The sequence below is a fragment of the Balaenoptera borealis genome (genome assembly GCF_965194805.1).
Source record: "Balaenoptera borealis genome assembly, chromosome: 4".
Classification (NCBI taxonomy): domain Eukaryota; kingdom Metazoa; phylum Chordata; class Mammalia; order Artiodactyla; family Balaenopteridae; genus Balaenoptera; species Balaenoptera borealis.
The window spans coordinates 87811905-87830566 of NC_138861.1; positions in this window are offsets into that span (position 1 = coordinate 87811905).

Here is an 18662-nt window from a genome sequence, read left to right on the forward strand (position 1 = left end):
AATGATGGAACTGTTCTGTATCTTGGCTGAGGTTATGATAAACACAATACACATTTATCAAGCCTCATAGAACTGTACACGCTAAAGGGTAAATTTAAAATTATGTTTGAAGTCTTAAGATTTAAAACTTTTAAAGGAGGCAAAACTAATCTATGGGCATCAGGAGAGTGGTTACTTTGGGCAGAAAGAAGGTGCCTTCTGGGATGCTGGGCCTGTCCTATTTCTTGACCTGGGCAGTAGTTGCTCAGGTGTGTTCACTTTGTAATAATTCACTGGGGTGCACCTATGAATTGTGCATTTTCTTTGTATTCTATTTCTTTCTTTTTCGTATTTATTTATTTATTCTCTTTCAGTTTTAAGAAGAAACCAATATATATCCAGGATCTATGAGAGCTAAGTCTAATGAGAGGCATATCATATAATATGATCCTATAATCACATGAGTTAATATGTAATCATTTCAGTTAATATGTAATTACAAACTGATAAGAATGCTGGAAGGAAAGCAAGGAGATTCCATGAGGGTGCATGTTAGTGGGCTGTCCTGGTGGGGGAGGCTTCCCTCAGCACTTGAAGCTTGTGAGGAGACAGGAGGGAAGGATGCAGTTAATGTTGGGGGGAGGCAGCCTGGAAAATGCTTTCCAGATGGGGACCCTCTAAATGTGGTGCTTCCCCCAAATGAAAGCCACAAGAAACCAGAGCACAGGGAAGTAGAAGAGAAGAAGGATAGGCAGCCTCAGTCTCCCCATCTCTCAGCTTGTTGTAGATCTGCCACACTTGGGCTGTCTCCTTTCTCTGCACCAGACCAACCTTCTTTTCAACATCCTAGGACAGAAATTGTGGACACAAAGAGCCTGAGACCAGACAGGTGTCAACTGAAGAAAAACGCACAACCTAAAGTTGTGAGTTAAGTTTTATTCAGGGACCTTACTGAGGACTATAGCCCGGGAGACAGCCTCTCAGAGAGCTCTGAGGAACTGCTCCGACTAGATGATGGGGGGGAACCAGGATATGTAGGAGTTTGCTGGAAAAAAAACATGTAGTTGAACATCAAAAGATGACTGCTAATCACAAAAAACAGACATCTCAAGGTAATGATTTTAACGCTTGTGTGGGAAGATGCAAAAGTCTGAGCTCATTGAAGTTATTCCTTAGATATGCATCTTAACTATCTAGGGCCAGTATTCAAAGCACAGAGGGTTTCCAGGTCTTCTCCATTCTGAATGCCCCTCAGGGTGCACTTTCGGGGGGGGGATTGGGGGGAGACAATGGCTAACGGCTTGATGGTGGGCAATGTTCGTTGTTTACTGGAATGGCAGGCAACATTCCCTTTCCACACAGGTCTCACTTGCACTTGCTTCCCTCCCAAATACCAGAGCTCTCCCAGGTGGGGCTGTGCAGCTTCCAGCCTTCTGCCACCGTAGGGCGGGGTGGGGGAGGGAGAGAGGGGGGGTCCTCGGCCTCAGAACTCCAATCACGCCCTCCACGATGGGGGTGGTTGCAGCTGAGTCTCTGCTGCAGTTCCAAAGGTGTGGGGAATGGGGAGGCCAGAGGATCTTCTGACACTTTTCATTACATTCCTCAGCACAGAGATTATGGGCCCATGGAGACATCCTGTCAGAACTATTTAACTTCGTTTTGGGACACCAAGGGGCAGGTTTCTCAGAGCTCAATATTCAAGGAAAGAAAGCAGGTAGGATTTTTTTTTTTTTTTTTTTGGCTGCGTTGGGTCTCCGTTGCTGCGCGCGGGCTTTCTCTAGTGGCAGCGAGTGGGGGCTACTCTTGGTTGCAGTGCGCGGGCTTCTCATTGTGGTGGCTTCTCTTGTTATGGAGCATGTCCTCTAGGCTTACGGCTGCAGTAGTTGTGGCACGTGGGCTCAGTAGTTGTGGCGCACGGGCTTAGTTGCTCCGTGGCATGTGGGATCTTCCTGGACCAGGGCTCGAACCCGTGTCCCCTGCATTGTCAGGCGGATTCTTAACCACTGCGCCACCAGGGAAGCCCAGCAGGTAGGATTTTTCAAGCCTAGAAGAACTTTTCACAAGGAAGTTGAGAAGTTGTAAGTAAATCCTCCTCCCTTAATTTATGAAGGTCGCCAAGAGCTCAGGTACTGTGCTAAAAACAATGCACAATGGCCTTACTCTGTTACTCCCTTCTGCTTCCCATGGGAAGCAGAAAAAGTCCTCTGAGGTTGTGTCACGGGGTCTCTATGTCCAGGAGACTTTCCCAGGGTCTCCTGTAACTAAGATGCCTGAACTGGAGGTCTTTTCAGTTCTGACAATGATGCTACAGTGACCTGAATCAGTTGATTCTCACACGTGATCCCCAAATTAACATTTCATGTCTGAAGAAGCCCATGTAGAATAATAGAATGTTGGAGCAGAAAGAGTTCTTGGGGAACAATTTGGACCTCGTTTTATAGATGACGGAACAGAGACAGAAAATTTCCAAGCCCCTCTTCGAGACACACAGCTGGTCACGGGCAGAGCCAGGATTCTCATGCCTGGTCTCCTGATTTTCTAATCCAGTGTTCAATCTCCAGCTCCACTCAGCCCATTTCTACACATTTCCGTAGAAGGAAGTTCCATGAACTCTGGGAACCTGTTTCCATGTGATAGTGGCTGGGTCTTGATGAAAAACAAATATTAACCATTTCTGGCATGGATAACATTAGGTGATGCTTACAATAATTTAATTTGTTTGTGCATGCCCTCCTGCTGCCTGAGAACTGTTTCACACATGGATGTCCCATTTTTCCTTGGAAACCTTCCCAACTTCCCCAGACACCTTGTCAACAATTCTACCAGTTCTCTGGTATCCAGCCCAGGATAAAAGAAAGTTCTAAAACTTTTTATTTTGGGAAGTTTTAAATATTTACTAAAATTGATACCCATGTAAATATCACCCAGGTCACCTATGATCATCCAGGCCAATCTTGTTTCGTGTACCCACTTCTCTCTCCTGTATATTTTGAGGAAGATTCCAGACATCATATAATTTCAACTATAAATTTTTTAGTGTATGTCTCTAGAAGATAAGGACACATTAAAAATAACCACAAAATCATTATCTCACCTAAAAATTTTAAAGTTAAAGTTAATAATTCCTTAATACAACTAAATGTCCATTTAGTGTTCAAATTTTCAACCATCTAGTGTCTTAATTTTTTTTAATAGTTTGCTTGAATCAGGAGCCAAATAATCTTGCTATTGGTTAATAAGCCTTGTAGATCTTGTTTAATCTATAGGTTCTGACTAAATTTCCTTGTAATTTATTTGTTGAAGAAACTGGATTGTTTGTCCTGTAGGGTTTACCAACAGTCTGGATTTTGTCGATTGTGTTTCTGTGGTGTCTGTTAACATGTTCCTCTGTCTCTTGTATTGCTTGTAAATTCATCACATTATAATTTTCTCTTCATAGTCTCTCCCTCACTAGTCTCCTTGAGGACAGGAATGGTGTTTTGTTTATCTTTGCCTACCCAGAACCTAGCACTGTAAGTGCCCAGTAAATGGGTGAAGAAATGACTGAAGTCAGGAGGCTGTTTATTCTTCCCTCATGAAGGAAAAGGGAAGGCTCTAGAGTCAGGACTGGATCTTGGCTCTACCCTTTGTTCTCTGGGGGCCCTGGGCAAGTCACTTAACCTCTCTTGGCCTCAGTCTCCTTATTTCTAAAATGGAAGCAATCATAGTGTCCAGCTCATAGGGGTGATGTGGGGCTTACATGAGGAACTACATGTAAAATGCTTAGCCTAGTGTCTGGCATGAAGTAAGCACTCAATAAACGTTAGCTGTTATCACGAAAATTTTACTAGCTTGACAATCTGCATTAGTCAGGATAGCCTAGGCTAAACTGAAGTAATAAATTAATCCCTAAATCTCAGGACTTAGTGAAACAAAGCTTTTTGTTTCTTGCTCTTGCTCACGTTCAGGGTGAGTCAGTGGATGCTATACTCCACATAGTCACTCAGGGATCAGAATGTTTCCATCCTGTGGCTCCTCCATCCCAAGATGTGGCCTCCGCAGTCACCATGGAATAGTATGGGGGTCACTCATGGCTCTTAAATGCTTCTGCCCGGGAGTGGTACGTATCACTCCTACTCATTTTATTAGCTAGAACTCATCATATGTTCCCACTGAACTGCAGAGTACTGGGAAGTGTAGACTATCTACGTGCCCAGAAAGGAGAAGAAAGTTGGATAGGGAGGAACGCTCATGGGCACTACCACACATTCAGTGTTACCTGTGATAGTGTTAGGATGGTTGCAAATATCAATGATTCTGATGTATTTCTAACAAGCAAGGAGTGATTCTTAGCTATTACTCAGTTGAAATTTAGAACCACCACCTGCTAAAACAGTCTGTTCTTCTCCATACAGTAGAGTGAGTTTTCTTTGTAATAGTAATCAGATTACATCCCTCTCCTGTTTTCAATCCTCCCATAGCTTCATAATGTACTTAGAATTAAAACTGTACCTTTTACCAGGGGCTTCAAAGTTCTACGTAATCTATCCCCCTGCCTTGATTTCCTGCCACTTTTCTCACTCACTTCAATCAGCCGTGCCGTTCTCTGTGCTGATCTTGAAAACATGTCAAACAAGAGCTGACCTGGAGCCTATGCCTGCACTGTTTTCCCCCAGATACCCCAATGACAAGTATCCACATTTCATTCAGGTTTCTGCTCAATTATCACCTCATTAGAAACTCTCTTCTGTAAAGTGCTGGTAAATGTTTAACAACTAGCTTTCTGGGATAAAAAGCCCTGGTTTGTAGTATTTGCCAGTTTCTGTGGTGTAATTACGCTCACCATGGCTGTTTCCAAGCTACCAACATGATGTCACTGAACAAAGAGTTGAGAGGAGATGCGGAGTTGCACATCATTATGTAATGTTTCCAATGCACAGATAGAATAGATATAAATAACTTTAAGAGCATAGATAGTAGTAACAAGTAGTAAAATAAATAGAAAATAGTGAGTTTTGAGTATTTATTACGTTCTTTCAATTATAATGTATTTACTTGGAAGTTTATAAAATTTAAATTTTAACAATGGCTGTGTTTAACATCTGGCTAGCAAAATTCCTAAAAATTTGCTAGTCAGCTCTGATGAACCAGTATAAGCTGTCACCGACATACCTTTCTTCTCCTAAAATGGGATCTGCACCCCTCTCTCATCTTACTTTATTATTCTTCAAAGTGTTTATCACTACCTGCCATGATATTATAAATTTGATTTTTAACAGTGTCTGTCGACCGTGTTATAATGTAAATTTTTTTTTCCGACTGAGTCCCCAGCACCTAGAACATCATAATAGATGTTCAGTGTTTGTTGAAGAATAAATCACTGGGTCTCCCTACACTTACGAAGAAAAAGGAAAGATGGGTATGGTAATATTATAAGATACAGATGTAGCACCTATACAAACTCTTTCTCTAAAACAAACATTTCTGAATTTAACCAAGAAAAGTGAACTGCTTGCCACTGTTCTCTAGCACCCCGATTTCAAGGCTGATGAGAAAACAAGCAGGCATGTGTCAATAGACTTTATCAGTATACTCATTATGGGCCATAAACCCAAAGTACACCAACAGCAAACTTTTCTGCAGACCAGATGGAGTTTGTCTTTCTCAGTGAAAAAATGCAAATATCTCTTATTTATGCCTATTTTCATTAAATAAATTCCTGAAATTGGCTAGTTTTCTCCCATGACTCATTTTAATAATTCTTTGCACTTGAACTCCCACTAGGCCTTCTGATCATTAAACATTTAACGCCAGGGCTGGTTAGTGTTCCCTCAGCCAGTTTCCTCTTTCCACTTCTCTTTTTCCTCCTTGTGGTGCCCAGTGGTCTAGCACATCTTGCACACTCCTGATCTGTCACAACCAGATCTCCGGGGACGAGTCATTATTCTCATTAGACGGTTGGTGACTAGTTCAGCACCACTGTGTCCTTCTGCCTCAGGTGTCTGGATGTTTGACCAGGCACTAATGAGCTGGTGAACTTAGGAAAGCACCGTCATTGAAGTGCTATGTGCCTTGGTTTCTGCCTCAGTCAGAGAAAGAGACACCTGACCACATCATCAGAGTGTGTGAGCATAAATCCTCCTAAGAGACTCTTGTTTGAAAACTTCATTGTCCTGTAAACTGTTAGTATACTCATTCCACTTAGGACCAAGCCTTATGCTAAAAACTGCATCTCTTGGAAGTGTTGAATTTAAGAGACTCAGGAGGAAGGGAAAGTTTTTTTCTCCCAAGCATCCTGTAATTCCTGATGTTTTTGAAACACCACTGCTTTGGCAACTGAATTATTCAGCTTTTCTAAGTCAGAACCCAGAGAATCCACAGTTTCTGTTTGGGTAGCCACTAGGTAAGTTACTGTGCTCCAAAGGAAGCTGCAGATACACTGCATTTTTCTTTTTGCATCAAGATTATTTTTATCTACTGCCTTCTCACCTCAGTCATTTCTAATTCTCCCTGCATTAATATGGAATTTAGTTTGTACTTCTTGAAGCAAACAATATTAGAAAAGGAGACCAAGAGTATATTGTTAAAAGATGTACTTGCCCCCAGTAAAATTATATTGCAGAGATAACACACAGATCATAGTTTAAGGCGGACAATCCAGCCTTAAATTCCTTAAAGTACCATCGTGTTTAACTCCAGAAAAAAAAAGATTTTGAATTTGTAAACTTTCCCATTCTAATCACTGTTCAGTTTTGATCTAACCCCATTTTCTTTCTTCAATGATTTTAGCCCCCCTCCTTTTCTACCTGTAGAGATTAGATTATCGTTTTCGATGACTCATGCCTCCCCTTCCTTATAAGAAGATCATACATCCACCCTTTACTTTGCAACGTGCAGGGAACTTCCTGTTTGAGGAGTAACTTCCCCTCCCCATCAATGTGGGGCGTGGCCGTGTGACCTGCTTTGTGAGGAGATGAGACATAGGTCGCATTTGAACAGAAATTTGAATAGGCACCGTATCTTTCAGACAGCTCTCTTTCCCTCTGCCACTGAACAGATGTCCTAAGTGGTGCTGCTCCTTTGGTTTGCATCTGGGGATGAGAAGCCACAAGCAGCGAGTTGCAGCACCTGTCCCATCACCTGCCACCTAATGTGGCCAAGACAGAAATATTTGCAAACCACTGGGATTTGCGGGGTCATTTGCTACTGCAGCAAAGCTGACTAATCCACCCTGGAGTGGCTTTAACCTGCTTTGAGGATGGTTGGAATAAAAGAATGTTTGGATTTTAAAAGTTAGCCCTTCTAATTTTTCCCATACCATATGATGATAAAAGTATTCAGAGAAAGTTCCCTAATCAATTTGACATTTCCCCCAAGTCACCAGCTTGATGAGGGACAGTCAGGGCTTTTAGCCTCCTCTTACTGGTAAACAAAACAAAACAAAACCACAATGTGTCTCAACAAACTCCAGGCACTATGTACCCTGAATAATTGAAACATTTTGACTATTAAATTTTTCATGTTTTGCTTTTCAAATGCCTTCAGACTAGCAGAAAGATAAAAATACTTCTGCAAAAAGCACAAAGGAAAAAAATTTCCACAGTTCTTGAATACTGGTAATGATCACGTTCTGAAAAACATTGTGTCATAGTCTGACTTGATGAAATCATTAAAATGTGGTTTGACAACTATAAGTTGCTCTAGACAGGCTCCTTTTCAAATTAAAGGCTAGAAAATTATATAGCTGGACATCTAAATAATTAAAGGTTTTCAGTGAATGTTATCATTTCTGTATATCAAATGTCCCATTGCTTGGTTTTATGTCTTAATGTTCATTTACATTTCTGTGTATGTATGTATGTATGTATTAGTTTTTGACTTTAGTAATGGAGAAAAAAATTCCATGCTCCATAAAATTACCTTTTAAAATGTTGCTGTTTTTCACAAGAAGTGTTAAAGAAGTGAAAATTGATGAAACATGTCTAATACATGGAAGGCTAGATGCTGGGGATGCTATAATGAAAAAGAAAAATAAAATAAAGAAGACTCAGAAAAGTAACTAAACAACTTCAGATCACAGACTCAACCTGACAGGTAAACGTTAAAACATTAGTTTTGTTAATGGTAAGACCTAGATTGAGGCTTTACACCAAGAATAGCAGGTTGGCCACATACTTTGCTTTCACCCCTTCTAAAACCACAGTAAGGTGGAAATAAAGGGACACTTTAGGAGGATATAAACCTACCAGGACAAAGAGAATCAAGAGGGGTGGGAAACAGCACCACATGTTGGATGCTGGAAAGCAGGTAGAAGAATATGGCTGACGTAGCAGCCTGGAGGGACAGGAGTCCTAAACTAGTGTAGAAAGCCAGGAATAATCCAGTTCATACGCAGAACCCTAAAGACTTGGGAATTGGTAGACCCAGATAATTCTATAGGTAAAAATAAACATGGGGCTAAAACCAGAGAAGACTGGCTGAAAATCTGTTTAAGAAGCAGTTAGATCTCTACACTTCTTGCCCTCCATGCCAATGACAGTTGCCCCTTGGCCACATATACTAGCAGAGGGCTGAAGGTTTATTTTCTGGTGTTTAAAGTCTCTTGACTGAGGAATCCAGATACGGGTTAAGATCAAGATACCAATGTGAAGGTAGGACGAATAGTAAAAAGTTACTTACTGGACAGCCTCATGTAAATCAATGAAATTAGAACATTCCCTCACACCATATACAAAAATAAACTCAAAATGGTTTAAAGACATAAACATAAGACATGACACCATAATACTCTTAGAAGAGAACATAGGCAAAACATCCTCTGACATAAATTGTAGCAATATTTTCTTAGATCAGTCGCCCAAGGAAAAAGAAATAAAAGCAAAACTAAACAAATGGAACCTAGTCAAACTTAAAAGCTTTTGCACAGCAAAGGAAACCAGCAACAAAATGAAAAGACAACCTACGGACTGGGAGAAAATATTTGCAAACAATGAGACCGACAAGGGGTTAATTTCCAAAATATACAAACAGCTCATGTAAGTCAGTGTCAAAAAACAAAAAACTCAGGGGCTTCCCTGGTGGCGCAGTGGTTGAGAATCTGCCTGCTAGTGCAGGGGACACGGGTTCGAGCCCTGGTCTGGGAGGATCCCACATGCCGTGGAGCAACTAGGCCCGTGAGCCACAACTACTGAGCCTGTGCGTCTGGAGTCTGTGCTCCACAACAAGAGAGGCCGCGATAGTGAGAGGCCCGCGCACCACGATGAAGAGTGGCCCCTGCTCGCCGCAACTAGAGAAAGCCCTCGCACAGAAACGAAGACCCAACACAGCCAAAAATAAATAATAAAATAAATAAATTTAAAACGCACCTCATTAAAAAAACCAAAAAACCCAATCAATAAATAGGCAGAAGACCTAAATAGACATTGCTCCAAAGAAGACTTACAGATGGCCAACAGGCACATGGCAAGATGCTCAACATTACTAATTATTAGAGAAATGCAAATCAAAACTACAATGAGGTATCACCTCACACTGGTCAGAATGGCCATCATCAAAAAGTCTACACATAATAAATGCTGGAGAGGGTGTGGAGAAAAGTGAACCCTCCTACACTGTTGGTGGGAATGTAAATTGGTGCAGCCACTATGCAAAACAGTATGGAGGTTCCTTAAACAACTAGAAATAGAGCTACCATATGATCCAGCAATCCCACTCCTGGCCATATATCTGGAAAAGACTAAAACTCTAATTCTGTTACCAAAAGTTGGGGTCTGGCTGCTCACCGCTCTAAAGCCAATAAAGAGGCAAGGTTGGTGGAAAGGAAAGTTTGCTTTACTTCAGAGGCTGGCAATCGTGGGGGAGGGTGGACTCATGTCCAAAGGCCAACTCCCCCCCACTGACAATCAGGGGGCAAGAGCTTTTATAGGCAGAGGGAGGGGGCTACATGCAGAAACAGCATAGGCAGCTCTGACAGTCGTCTTGAGATTGGTCATGCAGTGGTCTGATCAGCACTGTCTTGGTTGTTTTAAGTACAGTTACAGTTAGTCTTCAGTTCCGGGGCAGTTTGTTCCCATTTCTTTGAGGTCAGTTCTTGGAATTGTGGCAGCTTATGTTGTGGCTGCAGTCTGGTCATCATGTAGCTAACTTCTTCCACCTGGTGGCGGTTTCAGTATCTACAAGACAGCTCACAGGATACGGCTCAGAATATTATCTATAGCCCTTGAGGAGGAACTAAAGGTCCTTGACTTTGCTAAACTATTATTATTTGGTGTTGTTTGACAGTTTTCCTTTGCTTCTGCATTTTCTCACTTCTCTGATTCCACTACTTTGGCTAAAGTTTTTCCACAGACAAAAGGCAGGTGGAGGACCTGGGGGGAAAGACCATAGGGTCCTGCTCCATCTCAATTCAAAAAGATATGTGCACCCCAATGTTCATAGCAGCACTATTTACAATAGCCAAGACATGGAAACAAACTAAGTGTCCATCAACAGATGAGTGGATAAAGAAGATGTGGTACACACACACACACACACACACACACACACACACAATGGAATATTACTCAGCCATAAAAAAGGATGAATTATTGCCATTTGCAGCAACATGGATGGACCTAGACAATATCATGCTAAATGAAGTCAGACAGAGAAAGACATATATATATTATATGATATCACCTATACGTGGAATCTAAAAAAATTATACAAATGAATTTATTTACAAAACAGAAACAGACTCACAGCCATAGAAAACAAACTTATGGTTACCAAAGTGGAAAGAGGAGGGGGAGGAATAAATTAGGAGTATGGGATTAACAGATGCGCACTACTATGTATAAAATAGATAAACAACAAGAATTTACTGTATAGCACAGGGAACTATATTCAGTATCTTGTAATAACCTATACTGGAAAAGAATCTGAGAAAATATATATAACTGAATCACTTTGCTGTACACATGAAAGTAACACACTGTTGTAAATCAACTATACCTCAACTTAAAAAATTATTTACTGAATATTGATATTGACCCAGGCATCTTGCCAATCTGTCTTTCCAGAATGGTGAGAGTCTTATTGGAGAATACAACCAGCCCAAGAAGAAAGAATAAGAGCTAGTGATATTGAGAGTTTCCCCCAATGAAATTGGTAGCTAAGTGGCATTATGATGAAGCTCATGCAGCACATAGAACTTGCAGTTAGTTATTCGTGCCCTACTCTTAAATATAAGAAGTCAGCCCAGAATCACCAGATTTTGAGCAATCTTCCAATATGAAAGACAGAGGCCAAAAAAAACAAGAAAAAGTAAAAAACAAAACAAAAAAACTACAAAACAGAGATCAATATCTGGATAAAAACAAGGAAAATGCATTTATGAAGTAATAACAGGATTATTAAGAAAAAGAGATTTACAGGCCAGAAAATATGGAAATTAAAAACACAATAGGAGAAAAAAATCCTAAAGTATGGTTGGAAGAAAAACTTAAGGAAATCTCCCCAAAAGTAGAAAAAAAACAAAGATAAGGAAAAAACATTAAGTGAGAAATTAAAGAGTATTTTAGGGATTCCAGAAAAGGAGAGAAAAGAAAATGGAGGGAAAGAAATCATTGAAGAAATAATTTAAGAAAATTTTCCAGACATGAATTTCCAGATTGAAAGGGCCCACTGAGTTCCTAATAAAATACATCTAAAAAGACCCACATTTCACATCATAGTGAAATTTCAGCATGTCCTCCCCAAATGAGGGTGTGAATCCATTTAAGAGAAGACATGGGATCCAAGAAGCAGGTGACCCATAAGAGAAAGATGAAAGTTATCTCTAGGATGACACCGAGGGAGCCATCTGAATGCCCTCTGTGCAGCTGGCCCAGGTATTAATCCATCCAGACCAGAGCAGGTCAAAAGGCACCAGGAGAGACGGCTTCAAAAAGTTGAAAGTGATAAAATTCCTGATGTACTGTACTGAAAGGAGACTTACTCAACTGGAGGAAAAGTTGGGAATAAATTAGTGACAAATTCTTAGAAATGTAAGCAAATTTAAAGAAAGGTAATTATAAGTTCTAGGGAAATAAATTGTACAGGAAGAAAAAATTAATACTACATAAATTGGCTGTCAGCAGAATTTATGTTCTACATGGCCATAAATGGAAACTCCAAATATTGATCTCACCAAACTTACAACATATTGGGAGTGTGGGATATTGAGAGGAATGTGTGTGTGTGTGTGTGTGTGTGTGTCTGTCTGTCTGCCTGTGGGTTAAAAAAATATAAAACCATCATCTTCTATGGTGAGAAGTCAATAACTTATGTTTAAAAGTAAAAAAAAAATCAAGGTGTATCTATATAAGTATGTTATTTGGAACTATAGAGGGAAAGACAGAACCAGTTAAAAGAGTTAAATGAATTTGCATTATTGTGAAACAGTGGTGGTTACAGAGGCTGCTGTTTTTCATAATGAGCCTTGTAGAATTATGTAACTCTTTAAACTATAGACATATATAACTTTGATAGATATAAAATAAATTAAACAAAAAAAATCTGTATGGAAAAAGAGGCTTTGAGGTGAAGCCAAACAGCTGAGCATAAATTGGGCTGACCCGGTTTCTTTTCAAGGACTGAGCTCTGGGGCACCCCAATCTTCAGGGACACCTGAGAAGGCACAGCCAGAACTGTTGCAGGAGACCCAGGGCATGGGAGGTCCTGGAGGCCAGTGAGGCAAGTGTTTCAAGGAGGAATGGTCAGCTTTCTCAAATGCTGCTGAGAAGAAAACTCAGAAATGATCACTGGAATAAAGATTACACAAATGTCAGGTATTTGCTTGAGATTTCCAGCCTGCAGAAAGAAGCCATTAGCCTCCTAGTTTAGTGATTCCCAAACCAAAATTACCTGGAGCCCTTAAAACAAAGCTGTCTCATTCACACACATATACCTCCACACACATGCACATACACACCCGCTCAAAACTGAGCTAGAGTTAGATCATCGGGTTTTATGGGGCGGGACCTGGAATTTGCATCTCAGGACATTGCAGTTCTGATTCTCGTGGTCAGCAAGAGTTGGGGAATGCTAGGCTGGCAGACTTTATCCAAAACAGGAGCTGATAGCTGGGCATGGTCCACGCCTATGATTCCTGCCCCTTCTCAAACTTCACATATTTTGTCCTCAACAATAATTCACATATTGAAGCTTGCATTCATATTGGCTTCATATCTAGCAAGGTTTTGAGCATTCTCTTTTAATATATTCATTTTGCATTAAAGAAAGTAAATGGACTGTGCCTCGATTGTGATTTTTCTTCTAGAGTTTCACATTATTACAAGTAATGTCTATTCTTATGCATTATCCCATTTGTCATTCAGACACTGAAGACTGTTTCTTCTTAATAACAGCATTAGATGGGTATTGAGACAAGCAAGCAAAACTTCTCTTTCAATGGCTTTTGAAAAGAACAACTTAGCAAACAATAAAATTTCTGATTCAGTTATTAATCCTGCAGCCATCTTTTAATCCATAGTGACTTCCTGAAACAGTAAAAATAAGTAATAATTTTTCTTGCATTAATGGTTATTTATTTCTATTTGGCAACCTGGTAATACTATTCTCTTCTTTGAAAGTAAAAATAACTATTTAAAAACATCTTCTTTTTATTGTGGTAAAATATATACAACATTATTTGCCACCTTAATCATTTTCAAGTGCACAGTTCTGTGGTGTTAAGTACATTTACATTGTTGGGCTACCAGTACAACCATCTCCAGAACTAAAACAGCTCTTTTTTAAATGTCTGAAGATAGTTTTACATGCTTAATATCTACTAAAAAATTAAGTGTTGGCCAAGCTAATAAAATTAATATAAATATTAAAAGAATGTTAATAAAATAACTTATGAGTATTTTGAAATATCACATTTTCTTCTTTTTTCTACTGTATTCATTTTCTATTGCTGGATAACAAATTACCTGAGTTGAGCAGCTAAAAACAACACATATTTTACATTCTTTTTATCATAATAAGTCTTTGAAATCTGATGGGTCTAGTACACTGACATTACATCTTAATTCAGACTAGCCTCATTCCAAGTGCTCAGCGACCACGTGTTAACATCCTTGCTACATGAAGACACACCTCAGAAGCAGAAGACTGCAGGATTAAACCCAGGAGCATGTGGCAGTTATGTCAATTACATGCAATTCACATTGTCCCATCCTGGCTTTGTAGGAGGCCCATGAATGGTCTTAACCAGATGAACTGCCTCTAGGTGGAGGAGCTGGGAACTCCAGGGCATGGTCTTGGTCATGGTCCTCCCACCATGGGAGGATGTGGTCTAGATTTATTTTAGAAAATATCAATGGTCCAAGACCATGTCTACTGACAAGCTTAAACCTGGGGAAGGTTATACAAGGTACAGACGAAATTAGTATTATTGGCTTATCACAATTGTAGCAAAAGTGTTGCAAATTACGACCACAACTCACAGGTACCCACACAGGTAGATTTTGTAGTTCTATAGCACGTCTATTTCTCTTGTCTCCACCATGAGGACTTTGAGAATGCTCACCCACTGGTGATGGCAGTGTGTATGGGTAGAGCCACCTTGCAAAACAAGTGAAATAGTAAATGTACACACTCTAAGCTTTAGCATTTCCCTCTTAGGTATATAAGATTGAGCTGGAGTCTGTAAAATTTTTCTGTAAAGGGCCAGATAGTAAATACTTGGGGTTTTGTGGGCCAGAAGATCCCTCAGCTTTGCTGCTGTGCTTGGAAAGCAGCCATAGGCAACATGGAACTGAACGGGTGTGTTTATGTTCCAATAACACTTTATTTGTAGACACTGAAATTTGAATTTCATATAATATTCTCATGTGACAGATATTCTTTTTCTTTTCTTCAACCATTTCAGATACACAAATCATTCCCAGTTAGTGGGCCATACAAAAACAAGCAGCAGATTGTCCTAGAGGAACTGTTGCACACCAGCAGTGCAACTTTTAATTGCAACAAAATAAAAAGTCTACCGCCAAAGCATAGACAATAAGCAATAGTTTGTGATATACTCATAGGGTGGAACACTGCACAGCACAGAAAATGCATGAGCTACAGTTACATGTATCAGTGTGAATGGATTCCAAACACTTAATATTGATCAAAAAAGCGAGTCACAGAACTCATACAGTATGAATTCATAACAGTTATATTAAAGGTAAAAAAAAAAGCAGAATTAAACAGTACAGAGGTGATAAAACTATAAAGAAAGGCAAGGAAATTATAAACACATAATCCAAGAAAATGTTTCCCTTAGGAATGAGAAGAGATGGAGATACATTGGGAGAAGCATAAAGGGGCTTCCAAGTTACTGGAATTTTCCCATTTCCTAAATTTCCATGCTGGGCATGTAGGAGTGCTTTTTCTTCTCATGCTTTAAGGTGTATATACAAATAATATACACTTATAAATGTATATTTTACTAATTTTTAAAAAGGATCGCTACTGAAAATTTGAAGTTGGTATAGTGCTTTATTTCACAGATTTGTTTACATACTAGAGATTTAGCAAATGAATCTTAGTTTTATAGGAAAGGGCGCCCTCTTCAGGCAATATGTCCAAAGTTGTTAAAGATTTTGAATAGAAAATAAGGACTTGAAAAAAAAATACCAGAAACTCATAGAATCACAGGACTAAGAGGCACTTTGCGAGGTGTTTTATGTCTAATCTTAAAAAGTACAAAGTATTTTATTTTTGGAAGTCTCCAGGGAAGCATTTTTGCTATTTTAATTGAATAATATGACTTACCTTAGTTAAAAAAAAAATCCCTGTTTCTTTCCTAATTTCTATTTATTATCAATATATAAAATCCCTTTGACTCCTTCCTTGGAAGGTTTAAGGTACAACTACAGAAATGCTTATCGTGGGATGCCTTCCTTGGCCTGTGTTAACACCTATAGATGGGAAAGGCTGAGTTTCTTGTCATTGGCAATAACTTACATATTCTTGCAAGTATTTCAGAATTCTATTTCTATTCAAAGAGAAAAACTTTATCCAGATCTAAGATCTTGTGGTTTACCCAAATATTCAACACAAGCCTTCATTTCATGTGTATATTATAGTACAGTCTATGAAAATGATTTATACAAAAATTACCATTTAGTCAGCAATTGGTAAAAATATAGTGGAATTAATAAATCTATTCTTTTGGCCCAGGCATTGCAATTTAGTTAAATAAAATTTGTTCCTTTGTTAACTCACTAAACAGGTACTTATTTTTTTTTTTTAAATTATTTATTTATTTATTTATTTATTTACAAAATAGCTATCTTTATTCTACTATATCATAATAAAATTTCAAAAGGAAAAACATCTATCAAATATCTATAATCACATATATCTGAATAGGTATAGTTATTGCTTATTCGACTAAGTTAATTTTATCATTACCAATTTATATTTTAAACATTGAACATTTCTTTTTTTTTTTTTCACACACACACGCTGTATTTTATTTTTACAAGAGATAAATAGACTGACACCAAGCATTGTACATGGATGACCACAACAAAAGCAACAATGATTGCAATTACCAAACATGAAACACACTCATACTATGTCATAATATTGACATTCAGTCCAGTAATCCTCCACTGTAACAGCTCCTTTACTTTGCAGTGAAAATTGATTTGTATATTCTTTGCCTCTGAGTCCTTGTGGGATTTTTTTTTTTTTTTTAATTCAGACAGAAAGTCACAAAAATTATACTCATCCTCATCAGTTCACTCAGTCCCATGTAATTAATTTTTTTTTTTCATCTTGATCTTTTGTTAGCACTTTTATGAGTTCATCAGTTTTTCATTAGCGTTCTGAAAATGCTTATTCATTCAGTTCAGCAGTACAGTCAGTTACCAGAAACCTGTACTTGTCAGAGTCTTTTCCATGAATTTCTTGAAGATGAAACCCTTTTATAGGAACATATTTGCAAAAGCATCAGAGTACACCCAGAACTGTCTGTAAATGACAAAAGACTTAAAAATGACCACAGTTAAAGATTTGATGAAAGTTCATAATAATGCAGTTGACAAGAAAATTAGTTATTTCTGAGATATACATTTTAAAGTAATAACTAGGATTATTACTTATAACATTATACCAGAACATATAAGATTTTTAGAAATTTCATGTAATGTCTGAAACATTTATATTTTTTATTTATTTATTATTTTTATTTTATTATTTATTTATAATTTTTTATTTATTATTTATTTATTATTTTTATTTTTGGCTGTGTTGGGTCTTCGTTTCTGTGCGAGGGCTTTCTCCAGTTGCGGCGAGTGGGGGCCACTCTTCATCGCGGTGCGCGGGCCTCTCACTATCGTGGCCTCTCTTGTTGCAGAGCACAGGCTCCAGACGCTCAGGCTCAGTATAGTGGCTCACGGGTCCAGTTGCTCCGTGGCATGTGGGATCTTCCCAGACCAGGGCTCGAACCCGTGTCCCCTGCATTGGCAGGCAGATTCTCAACCACTGCGCCACCAGGGAAACCCTAAACAGGTACTTATTAACTATTATTATTATTATAACCTTAAATCAAACATAGTATTTATTCTCCCAGATCATCTTATACCGTCATTGTATTAAAAATAAACTTTCAAAAGAATTCCTTTTTTTAGTTGTTAGTTTTTTAAAAATTACAAAATATTTGTTAATTTATTGTTTTCCTTTTCTTTCATGGTTATCAAAACTTAATTTCTATTAAAGGCTTTATTGGCCCTAAAACTGTTTTAGAGAAAAACATGTTAATTGAGTAAAAAATGGGTTGTACTTCTTTAAAAAAAAATTGTATCATTTTAATTTGTATGGGAGAATGAAAAGTGGACAGCAGAAATTAGAATCCTAGAATTTTAAAACTGGAAAAGATTTTAGAGATCATCTTGTCTGGTGCTGTCCACTGAGGGCTGAGTAAACTGAGTTCTAAAGTGGTCAGTTGATTTTTCCCAAATCATACAATTTTAGTAATTGAAGCAACTCTTTTTTTTTTTTTAAGAAGGAATGGCTTTTTTTTTTTTTTTTTAATTAATTAATTTATTTAATTTATTTTTGGCTGTGTTGGGTCTTCGTTTCTGTGCGAGGGCTTTCTCTAGTTGTGGCAAGTGGGGGCCACTCTTCATCGCAGTGCGCGGGCCTCTCACTATCGCGGCCTCTCTTGTTGCGGAGCACAGGCTCCAGACGCGCAGGCTCAGTAGTTGTGGCTCACGGGCCTAGTCGCTCCGCGGCATGTGGGATCTTCCCAGACCAGGGCTCGAACCCGTGTACCCTGCATTGGCAGGCAGATTCTCAACCACTGCGCCACCAGGGAAGCCCTGAAGCAACTCTTTTAATCAGTTGCAAATGAACTTAAGTAAAAGGTTGGGGTTTTTTTTTCGTTTTTTTAAAAAAATTAATTAATTAATTAATTAATTTATTTATTTTTTATTATTTTTGGCTGTGTTGGGTCTTCGTTTCTGTGCGAGGGCTTTCTCCAGTTGCGGCAAGCGGGGGCCACTCTTCATCGCGGTGCGCCGGCCTCTCACCGTCGTGGCCTCTCTTGTTGCGGAGCACAGGCTCCAGGCGCGCAGGCTCAGTAGTTGTGGCTCACGGGCCCAGTTGCTCCGTGGCATGTGGGATCTTCCCAGACCAGGGCTCGAACCCGTGTCCCCTGCATTGGCAGGCAGATTCTCAAC